Genomic DNA, 12,630 nt, shown 5'->3' on the forward strand with positions numbered 1-12,630 from the left:
TCGTCCTCCTCCCTGACACGGCGACGCACCACCTCCAGCGAGGCCGGCTCCCTCTGCACTGAACGGGGCCCACGCAAATGCCACCAAAGGAGCTCAGGGTCGACGACGGGACCCGGACCGGGTTCCTCACCAAGCGGCGAGCCCCTGAAGGTAGCACCTCCCAGTGCCAGCCTGGCGGGGCCCAGTCCCGGACATGGGTCCTCTGAACCAGGACGTCGTCGCGAACGGGTCGACGGAGAGGATGTGGGCCGGGCATCATTGACGTCGATAACAAATTCTTATGAAAAAAATTCCTATATATGCAATGTCATTTTATTAGGAAATTTTGAGCAACTTTTTCCTATGCAACTTTTCCTAGTCCTTCGTCTAACAAATATATATATGGTCAACTTTTTCCTATGCAACTTTTTTATATGCAATTTTTTTCTATACTAGGATATGCAACAGAAACACTAATTGAGCATCTAAATCAAAAAGCAGAAAAAGCAACTTCTTTACATCCATTAAAAATAGAAAAACAACATTATATACAAAAAAATCCATACTAATTAAACACTAATTATATCCATCTAACGTGCATTCATACATATATACTAGTGAAAAAATAATAATCTAAAACATCTAAACTAATTAAACATACAAAAATACATATATACTAATTCACTTAAGAAAATGTGTGTGTGTGTGTGTGTGTTCATCATGCATGTGTGTGTGTGTGGGCTCGAGGAGGGGCGGCCATGGTGGCCGGGGGCGAGGGAGAGGGGGGAGAGCTCATAGCGGGGCGACAGCGACGGCGAGGCGAGACGACGGGGGTGGCGATGGGGGTGGCGACGCGGGGACAGGCCGGGGGCGGCGACGGAGATGGGGGCGGCGCGACAGGGACGAGCCGGGGCGGCGACGGAGACGAGGGCGGCGACGAAGACGGGGGCGTTGACGGCAACAGCGCGCGACGGGGGCGGCGACGACGTCGATCGAGTAGGGTAGGCGGTGCGTCGTCGATGGAGAAACAGAGGAAGAAACAAAGGGAGAATGAAACTTTTTTCAAGTGTTGTTTATATAGGAGGGACCTTTAGTATCGGTTGTAGCCACCAACCGGTACTAAAGGTCAAATTTGGCCAGGCCAAGCGTCGGGAACGACACCCCTTTAGTATCGGGTCGTGGCTCCAACCGGTACTAAAGACCCTCCCTTTAGTACCGGTTGGAGCCACCACCCGGTAATAAAGGTGGTGCGCTGCCAGGCGAGGGGCGCAGAAGTTTAGTCCCACCTCGCTAGCCAAAGGGCGCCCGCACCTGCTTTCAAGCCTCGCCGCCGCTGCTATCTCCAGCTCCTCTCTAAAGCAGGCCTGCTGGTCCTACCTCTTCTGCGATGCCCTGTTGGGCCTTCTGGGCTAGTGGGCCTGCATCCTGGCCCAACTAGAGGTTTGGTTTCTAGTCGTATGCAGGCCGCTGTGGCCTAGTAGGTGGGCTTTTTTATTTAGTTTTTTTCTTATTTTTCTTTTCTTCTTTCATTTATTTTTGAGTTGTTTTTTGCTGTATTTAGAGTTTCTTTGTGAATATTTTTGCTTTAGGTACAAAAAATTACAAACTATCTATTAGTGCCGGTAGTTTTCAAATTTGAATAGTTTAAATTTGAATTATTTGAAATTTATGTGGATCACTAGTTTGTGAATAACTTAATCTTAAAATAGATTTTTCAATGATTCTTTTTTATTATGTTTAATATTAGTGTACTTTATCATTATATTCAATTTGTTAATACTTAGGTTATTTAAAAAATGAAATTCCTTTGTAACAGATGAGTTTTCGTCCGAAACCTTGATACTTCGAAAGAGATTGTCCATTTTGTACACGAAGTGCATCCAGTTTTTTCCGTAACCCTCTCTACTTTTTTGCACATGCTATGTGGGTGAAATTATGATACCATGCCAACTTTCAACCTTTTCAGAGATCATTTGAAGTGTTTTTCAACTTGAGGGTCATTTAGCTAAAAAATCAGTAAATGCATGAAAGAATTTGTTTGCACATAAAATTTCTTCGTGTTTCAAATGCCAAAACACATAAGCACCCTAACTATTACAACGATTCCCTCCGGTTTGTTCGAAGCGGGACTTTCCAGATATATAAGTCCGGAAACTCACTAGAGAAGAAAGTGTTGACAGTGAGAAGCCGATCACATCCCAGAGTGGGATCTTTGGGTCGTGTGAAACTTGTTCTTCGCGTGTGTCCCTTTGCGCCGTAACCATGGACAATCTTCATCATTTAACTAGATGCTCGAGTCAATATTCACTGTGAATGGAGCAATTTCATGAAACTTTTCATAATATTCTGACATGTCTGTCTTGTCATCCACTCCCATGACGTTTCTTCTCCCAGAAAGAACTATACGGTGCTTTGGCTCATCGTATGATGCATTCGCTACCTTATCTTTTCTTTTTCTCGGCTTGGTGGACATGTCCTTCACATAGAAAATCTGTGCCACATCATTGGCTAGGACAAATGGTTCATCTGCATACGCAAGATTGTTGAGATCCACTGTTGTCATTCCATACTGCGGGTCTTCCGTTACCCCGCCTCGTGTCATATTCACCCATTTGCACCGAAACAAAGGGACCTTCAAACCACGTCCATAGTCAAGTTCCCATATGTCCTCTATGTAACCATAATATGTTTCCTTTCCCGTCTTGGTTGCTGCATCAAAGCGGACACCACTGTTTTGGTTGGTGCTCTTCTTATCTTGGGTGATCATGTAAACTATGTTACCATTTATCTCGTACCCTTTGAAAGTCATTACATTCGAAGATGGTAACTAGGACAACAAGTACATGTCATCTTCAATAGCGGCGTCATGCATGGCACATGTCTGCAACCAGCCGGCGAAAGTCCCCGTTTGTTCATGTGTAATCCAGTCGTCAGACTACTCCGGGTGTTTGGAGCGTAGAAAATTCTTGTGTTCGTCCATATATAGAGCCACCAAGGCGGAATTCTGTAGAAATGTGTAGTGTGCTTGAGTGAGAGAATGCCCGTCCATACATATTATTTGGTCCCCTCCTAGCGTGCCTTTTCCATCCAGTCTGCCCTTATGCCACGATTCAGGAACACCAATCGGCTTAAGGTCAGGAATAAAGTCAATACAAAACTCAATGACCTCCTCATTTTCATGGCCCTTGGAGATGCTTCCTTCTAGCCTAGCACAGTTATGAACATATTTCTTTAAGACTCCTATGAACCTCTCAAAGGGGAACATATTGTGTAGAAATACAGGACCAAGAACGTTAATCTCTTCGCATAGGTGAACTAGGATGTGCGTCATATGATGTTCAAGAAGGATGGTGGGAACACCAACTCGAAACTGACAAGACATTGCACCAAATTATTCTCTAATCTTGGTATGATTTCTGGATCGGTTACCTTCTGAGAGATTGCATTGAGGAATGCACATAGCTTCACAATGGCTAATCGAACATTTTCCGGTAGAAGCCCCCTCGATGCAACCAGAAGCAGTTGCATCATAATCACGTGGTAGTCATGAGACTTTAGCTTCTGGAACTTTTTCTCTGACATATTTATTATTTCCTTTATATTCGACAAGAAGCCAGACGGTACCTTCATACTGAGCAGTCATTCAAAGAAGATTTCCTTCTCTTCTTTGGTAAGAGCGTAGCTAGCATGACCCTGATGTATGCCGTCTTTTCCATGCATACGTTGCTGGTCCTCCCGTGCCTCCGGTGTATCTTTTGTCTTCCCATACACACCGAAGAAGCCAAGCAGGGTCACGCAAAGATTCTTCGTCACATGCATCACGTTGATTGCGGAGCGGACCTCTAGGTCATTCCAATACGACGGGTCCCAAAATATAGATTTCTTCTTCCACATGGGTGCGCGTCCGTCTGCGTCATTCGGAACAGGTTGTCCGCCAGGACCCTTTCCAAAGACTACCTTCAAATCCTTGACCATATCATGTACATCGGCACTAGTATGGTGGCGAGGCTTCACCCGGTGATCCGCCTCACCTTTGAAATGCCTGCCTTTCTTTCTTACGGGATGCCTGCTCGGAAGAAATCGACGATGTCCTACGTACACATTCTTCCTAAAATTACCGAAACATTTACTGTCGGTATCATCCAAGTAGTGCGTGCATGCACGATATCCCTTGTTTGTCTATCCTGAAAGGTTACTGAGAGTAGGCCAATCATTGATGGTCACGAACATCAACGCCTTTAGGTCAAATTCTTCCCCCATGTGCTCATCCCACGCACGTACACCTGTTCCATTCCACAGGTGTAAGAGTTCTTCAACTAATGGCCTTAAGTACACATCAATGTCATTGCCGGGTTTCTTACGGCCTTGGATGAGCACTGGCATCATAATGAACTTCCGCATCACGCACAACCAAGGAGGAAGGTTATACATACATAGAATCACATGCCTGGTGCTATGGTTGCTGCTTTGCTCCCCAAAAGGATTAGTGCCATCTGCGCTTAGACCAAACCATACGTTCCTTGCGTCACCTGCAAACTCCTCCATGTACTTCCTCTTGATTTTTCTCCACTGTGACCCGTCAGCGATACTCTCAACTTTCCGTCTTTCTTACGGTATTCTCTGTGCCATTGCATAGCCTTGGCATGCTCTTTGTTTAGGAACAAACGTTTCAACCGTGGTATTATAGGAGCATACCACATCACCTTGGTAGGAATCTTCTTCCTGGGGCGCTCGCCCTCGACATCACCAGGGTTATCGTGGCTGATCTTATAGCACAATGCACCGCATACCAGGCACGCGTTCAAATCCGCGTACTCACCGCGGTAGAGGATGCAATCATTAGGGCATGCATGTATCTTCTGCACCTCTAACCCTAGAGGGAAGACAACCTTCTTTGCTTCGTACATACTCTTGGGCAATTCGTTGTCCTTTGGAAGCATCTTCTTTAACTTTACCAGCAACTTTCCAAATGCCTTGTCATATACACCATTATATGCCTTCCATTGTAGTAATTCCAGTATGGTGCCCACTTTTTATTGATAGTTTCGCAATTAGGGTACAACAATTTCTTATGATCCTCTAACATGCGCTACAACTTCTTCTTCTCCTTTGCACTTGCACAATTTCTCTCTACATTGGCAACGGCCCGACCTAGATAATCAGTTGGCTCATCTGATGCCTCTTGTTCAGCTTCTTCCCCCATTGTTGTATCATCGTATTCAGGGAACCCATGGCCAGGATAGCTATCGTCGTCCTCTTCTTCTACATTTTCTTCCATCATAACCCCTCTTTCTCCGTGCTTGGTCCAAACAATATAGTGGGGCATGAAACTGGACTCAAACAGGTGGACGTGAATGGTTCTTGTGTTAGAGTAATTGTGATCATTCTTACAGCCAGCACATGGACAAGGCATAAAACCATCCGCCCGCTTGTTTGCCTGAGCCGCAATCAGAAAAGTATGCACGCCCTCAACAAACTGGGGAGAGCATCGGTCATCGTACATCCATTGCCGGCTCATCTTCATTACACAACACCGAATAGACCAAATTAATAAAAGTTCATACATAAAGTTCATACTATACTTATTCTCATAAAGCAAACATATAAATAGCTCTCTAGCTAAAGAATTTAAATGCAACAACAAATGCGATCAAGATCGCAACTAAGGTAACAATTGATCCAACAGCATAATGATACCGAGCCTCACTATGCATGGCATATTTTCTAATCTTCAAGCGCATTTTCTCCATCTTGATCTTGTGATCATCGATGGCATCAGCAACATGCAACTCCAATTCCATCTTCTCCCCCTCAATTCTTTTCATTTTTTCTTTCAAATACTCGTTTTCTCTTTCAACTAAATTTAACCTCTCGACAATAGGTTCGGTTGGAATTTCTGGTTCACATACCTCCTAGATAAAAATATCTATGTCAATTTGATGGGCATAATTTGTTATAAACGCAAATATACCACATCCGAATCATAACTCGGACGAGGGCCGGCGGCGACGGATATCAAAACCATGACACTATGAATAACAAACAACGTATGTGTAAGATAATTATACAAGTAACTATATATCTAAATCACAGAAACACGATTTTTTTATATAAAAAAGATAAGAACAAGAGGGCTCACCCCACAAGGTGGTGCCGTCCACAAGACGGTGTGGACGATCGACGGTGGTTAGGACGGAGACGGGAAGGCACTAAGTAAACCACACCTACATATGCAAACTAAGAGTTATTTTGAGCTCAAATTGCATATAAATCAAATAAACTACCACATATAATTCCTCCCAAAGTACTAAAACCCACAAATTAATGAATATATAAAGCATTGCAAAAGCTAATCTAGCAATGAGAGATGAAAGGACAAAGTTGCTTACCTTTGTGATCACTTGAATGGATGGGGGCCTTCAAATCTTGACAAAATTTGGGAAAATGTGAGATGAGCTCGAGGTAGAGGGGGAAGAACAGAGAGGAGAGGGGAAAGGGGGAAAACAAGGAGAGCTCGCTCGCGGGTGGACGAAGGGTTTATATAGGACGACCTTTAGCACCGGTTCGTGCCACGAACCGGTACTAAAGGTGCTGGAGGGGCCCCATACTGACAACATCCTGCCACCACTCTATTTAGTACCGGTTTGTGGCACAAACCGGTGCTAAAGATTCTCCACGAACCAGTACTAATAGTAGCGGCCCAGCTAGCCGTTGGAACCGGCACTAATGGTCACATTAGTGCCGGCTCAATTACAACCGGGACTAATGAGCTGAAATTTGATCCTTTTTCTACTAGTGGGACTAGCCTTATAACTCGTGTATATTACCATTCACTAACTAAAATACTCTAAAATATTAAGTGAAGCATGAGAGTGCAACCATTTCTATAAAATATAGCCACCACCGTGCTCTAACAAGTATAAGTGAAGCACAAGAACAACTGCCTAGCTCAAAAGATATAAATGAAACACATAGAGTATTCTAAGAATCAATATAAATGTGTGTCTCTCTCTCAAAAGGTGTGTCCAAGAACTAATGATTGTGGCAAACTAAACAGCAAACAAAGCAAAAATTATGGCACAAGATGCTCCAAGCAAAACTCATATCATGTGATGAATAAAAATATAGCTCCAAGTAACATAACGGTAGAATATAGGCAAAAGATGGGATGCCCCGCAAGCTTAGATGCTTGCATATTCCTTAAATATTACCTTGGGGGTGCTTTGGGCATCCCCAAGCTTAGGGTTTTGCTTCTCCTTATTTATTCATCCATCATGATCTCCCACAAAACTTGAAAACTTTAGCACACAAAACTCAACAGAAAGTTCATGAGATCCGTTAGTATAACAAACAGATCATAAACTTTAGGTACTGTTGTAAAATCATTCACAATTATTCTTGCATAATACCTACTGTATTATAACTTCTCATGACTTATACCCCCTAATATAATCCATAGCATCATTAAAATAAGCACATTATGCAAAAAAAAACAGAATATGTCTAAAATGGAACAGTCTGTAATGATTTGAACAAACACCATACTTCTGTAACTCTAAAAATTCTGAAAAATTGGAAAATGTATGAAATTCGTGTATCAATCATGAGTAAAAATTTCATATTAAAGAATGTTCGAGTGAATTATAGAAATTCCTGGACTCAGAGCAAAAGTTTCTGTTTTTTCATAGAATCAAGTCAATTATTATCTAAATCATCCCAAAGGCTTTACTTGGCACAAACACTAATTAAAAGATAAAAATACAATAACTATAGTAGCCATAAGCATGCCATCACACAAAACATAAATAAAAAGAAAAAAATTAAGGTACCTATTGGATTGCCTCCCAACAAGCGCTATTGTTTTACGCCCTTAGCTAGGCGCAATGCATTGTTTCAAGTATTATAGTAATCATAAGGGAGATCATCCATGTTCATCTCATACTCCCTTCTTTCAGCAGCAAGTTTTCTAATAGGTAGCCAAATGTAAGTGAAAGGGATAAATTTTATAGGATATGAATCCGTAAGCTCGAGTTTAGGAGGAGGAGGAGGAGGTTCCTCCTTAGGCTATTTGTAGGTGATGGCTATTTCTTAATTATATAAATTTTTGTAGAGATATTATTTTAGCCTTCTCTTAAGCACACAACCCAATCCAAGATTTCCTATAGCAAATTGATCATTATGTTCATAGATTTTATCAATTAAGATAGTTGGGGGAACCTTTTTTCTAAGATTCTCATTATAAGCAGCATAATCTGTTGATTCTATTTTTCTTATCTCTTCTTGATCATAAAGAATTTCTTTTATAGGAGGACTCTCACTATTTATTCTATAATGAGCAAATATCTCTTTTGCTTCTTTCATGACGTGACTAAATTCATGGACTAGAAAAATGGTGGCTAAATGTTTAATTGAAGGATCATGGATATTGGAAAATTCTTGAAATAACCATTGTATAGAAGGATGCATGTGAACAAATTGTCTTTCCAGTTCAACTATAAGTAAAGATACGGCATCCACAAGACTAGTAGTTCTAGCAAGAATTGACCCCCCTACCATGGTTAATGAGCCAACACAAGTAAAGCAATATTGTATGATACTTTTCCAATAATATTACCACTATTTATATAAAAAAAATGTATGCATAATAGTGGGAGCTTCTTTATTTGGATCATTAGCCCCAAGATTATCTAGTGTTTCCTTAGGAACTTCATCAAAACTTATTTTAGTGTTTTCATTTTTCATAAGATTTAACAGCAAAGCTTGATGATCAAAAGGTTCCGCACTAGTGGCGGTAACATCACTAACTTTTTCAAACTCACACATGGTAACAACTCCAAGCAAAGCAAGCAAAATAAAATATTTTTGTATTTTTTGGTTTTTTAGAGAAGTGGTGGGAGATGAAAAAGAGAGGCAAATAAAAAGTAGATCAAGTATATGATAATTTGTGTGAAGGAACCTATAGGTATTTGGTGATGTCTCCCCAGCAACAGTGCCAGAAATTCTTCTGCTACTTGTGAGCTATGTTGGGATTTTCCCTGAAGAGGAAGGGTGAAGCAATATAGTAGCAGTCAGTATTTCCCTCAGTGAGAACCAAGGTTATCGAACCATGGAAATTCCTATTAAGCAACACCTACACACACAAGAGCAAATACTTATGCCCAACGCGGGCAAGAGGGTTGTCAATCCCCTTGAACTCATTACTTGCAAGGATTAAATCTGATAGTGATATATATATAAATTAAGAACTAAAATAAAAATAAATAAATTGCAACAAGGTATTTTTGGTTTTCGTAATATGATTAAAGTAGACCCAGGGGCAATAATTTTCACTACAGGCTTCTCTCCCGAAACATAGCATGCAGTGAGTAGACAAATTACTATAGGGCAATTAATAGAAAAGCGCATAGCTACAATGTTATTCATGGCAATGATCACATATATAGGAATCACGTCCGTGACAAGTGATACGTCTCCAACATAACTATAATTTATGAAGTGTTCGTGCCATGTTTACAACAATTTTGTATGGTTTTGGTATGATTTGAATGGAACTAACCCGGACTGACGTTGTTTTTAGCAGAACTACCGTGGTGTTGTTTTTTGTGCAGAAATAAAAGTTCCCGGAATTGGACAAAACTTTTTGACGATTTTTTTGGAAGAAAAGAAAAATACAGGAGCAAAGAACCACCGGAGGGGGCTGCTTCCCACAAGGCACCCGGGCGCGCCACCCCCCTAGCATGCCCTGGTGGGTAGTGGCCCCCCTAGGACCCATCTTCGCGTGAAACTGACGCCAAAAAATCCTATATATTCAGAAACCCCCAAAGTAACCCTAGATTATAGGTTCCGCCGCCGCAAGCCTCCGTAGCCACGAAAAACCTTTCTAGACCCTGTTCTGGCACCCTGCCGGAGGGGGAATTCATCACCGGAGGCCATAGTCATCATCCCGGCGGCCACCATGATGAGGAGGGAGTAGTCCAACCTTGGGGCTGAGGGTTTGTACTAGTAGCTATGTGTTTGATCTCTCTCTCTCTCTCTCTCTCTCTCGTGTTCTTTATTTGGCACGATCTTGATGTATCGTGAGCTCTGTTAATATAGTTGGATCGTATGGTATTTCTCCCTCTCTATCTTGTTTTTGATGAATTGAATTTTCCCTCAGAGGTTCCGTTTTTATCGGATTGAATACTTTTATGGATTTGAGAGCACTTGATGTATGTATTTCTATGAATACCCGTGGTGACAATGGGGTATTATATTAATTCACTTGATATATATTTTGCCACTCAACTCGCGGATTCCCGAGGTGACATTGGGGTAATCCATGCATAGGGGTTGATGCATGTTTTTGTCTTTGTTTCTCCGGTAGAAATCTTGGGGCACTCTTTGAACATCTTTGTGTTGGATTGAGTATTATGAATCTGAAATTGTTTCATGCATATCGTATAATCAACTCATGGATATTGATGCACATTTTCGTCGTTGTGTTGAATACTTTTATGGATTTGAGAGCGCTTGATGTTTGTCTTGCTATGAATACCTATGGTGACAATAGGGTATCATATTCATTCACTTGATATATGTTTTGGCACTCAACTCGCGAGTTCCCGATGTGACATTGGGGTAATCTATGCATAGGGGTTGATGCACGTTTTCGTCTTTGTTTCTCCGGTAGAAATATTGGGGCACTCTTTGAAGTTCTTTGTGTTAGATTGAGTATTATGAATCTGGAATTGTTTGATGCATATCGTATAATAAACTCACGGTTACTCGCGGTGACATTTGATTATCTAGGTGACATTAGAGTTGGTTGGTGTGTATCATATGGTGTTATTTTAGTATGAAAACTTAGATAGATCAATCGGAAAGGATAACTTGGTGTTATTTTAGTATGAACTCTTGGATAAATCGATCGGAAAGGATAACTTTGAGGTGGTTTCGTACCCTACAAACAATTTCGTCATATGTTGTCCGCTAGATAAGAACTTTGGAGTGATTCTTCATCGCACGTTGAGGGATGGTTATATGATCCTTAGCATTGTTGAGAGATATCACTAGCGAAAGTACGGACCCTAGGGCTCATTTTTAAGCATTGCAATACCGTTCACTACTAGATATTTCATTATAACCGAGGGTCCAATCACCGTCGGATATTTTTGATCACTGTCAACTATTACTAAAATCGACGGTACACCGTCGGCCTTCTCCCATCGGCCTTGCTTCGTTGGCCATTACAGTAATGGCCGACGGTACAGTCGGGCAATATTGTCACCTACGGCAGTAAGCCGACAGTGAGCCGTCGGGCATGTTACTGTGACCTACTCGCTCATCTTAGCCCGACGACATTTATAGCCGACGGTTCCTAGTCGGGCATTTACTCTCCGACGATTATTGCTTCCCGTTGGTTTTCAAAATAGTCGACGGTACATTTGTCCCACTGGACTTAGTTATGACCATGAGGAGAACCAAACTGTCAGCTCATTAGATGGTCGACAGTGTATACAACCTTTCAGGAAACCTATTAGTCGAGGGTGAGCGAACACCGCCAGGAAACCTGTTAGTCGAGGGTGAGCAAACACCGTCAATTTACAAATTCACCAATGGTCTAAAGTCCCTATTGGCATTCTGTATAACCGAGACATATTTTCCACCATAGGTCATTACTCACCCCTCATATATTTCTTTCACCAAGGGGTGTTTCACTCCATAGCAATAATTCAGAATATTGGCATTCCAACAAATGCATCTCATACACAAGCACACGGTATTGAGTTGCATCAAAATTGCATTAACCATAATTATCAAATGTCCAATGCAAAACAAAATAGTAACTGAGATATGTCACATTTTGCATAAGATAAATTGTCCACTAAGACAAATTTGTCCACAAGATAATAAAGTGTTTCAAATATCTAACATAACTTCATTTTGGCATGACTTGAAGATCATTAGATTTTTATAGCCAATCATCATCGCCATTGCCATAGCCATAGCCATAGCCATCCTCATCTCCATAGTCGTCATATTCCCCATCGCCATAGTGATCATAGTGCTCATCACCATACAGATCACCCTCGCCATGGTTATCATATCCCCCATTGCCATAGTAGTCATCCTCATCATCATTTCCATGACTCGTACTGCCTCTAGTCCTGCTTCACATTCCCTAAGTAATGACAAGACTAGTTGTTAGTATAATGTAGCTGAAATTTAAGTGACCTACATGGATCAAACTTAATTTTTCTAATTGACAGATTAGCTGCTAGCTACTATTTAACAGTATGGCTATCCAACAATATGATGCATATTCACCTTTTGACCCTTCACATGAAATTTTCAAAGGAAACATGAATCAGCAGGAACACATATTCCATACACATTTTCCAAGTAGAGTGCATATATCTATACCCCATTGTCAATAGTGTTTACATTTCGCAGTCACATGACACAGCCCAACGAGTAAACTAACATACCACTATTGGCTAGTTTGGGCACATAGTAAACTAATTAAGAATGGCATGTAGAAAAAGCATAAATTAGCAGCATGTGCCGCAAGGTGAAATAATCTTTGCATGTATATGTATTATAATTGAAATGCATATGTACAGAGGCTTTACCGAACATGGTTCAACAATGCTTAGATAAAAAGGAAGAGTA

The sequence above is a fragment of the Triticum dicoccoides genome, chromosome 7A, assembly GCF_002162155.2.
Source record: "Triticum dicoccoides isolate Atlit2015 ecotype Zavitan chromosome 7A, WEW_v2.0, whole genome shotgun sequence".
In the NCBI taxonomy this organism is placed as follows: domain Eukaryota; kingdom Viridiplantae; phylum Streptophyta; class Magnoliopsida; order Poales; family Poaceae; genus Triticum; species Triticum dicoccoides.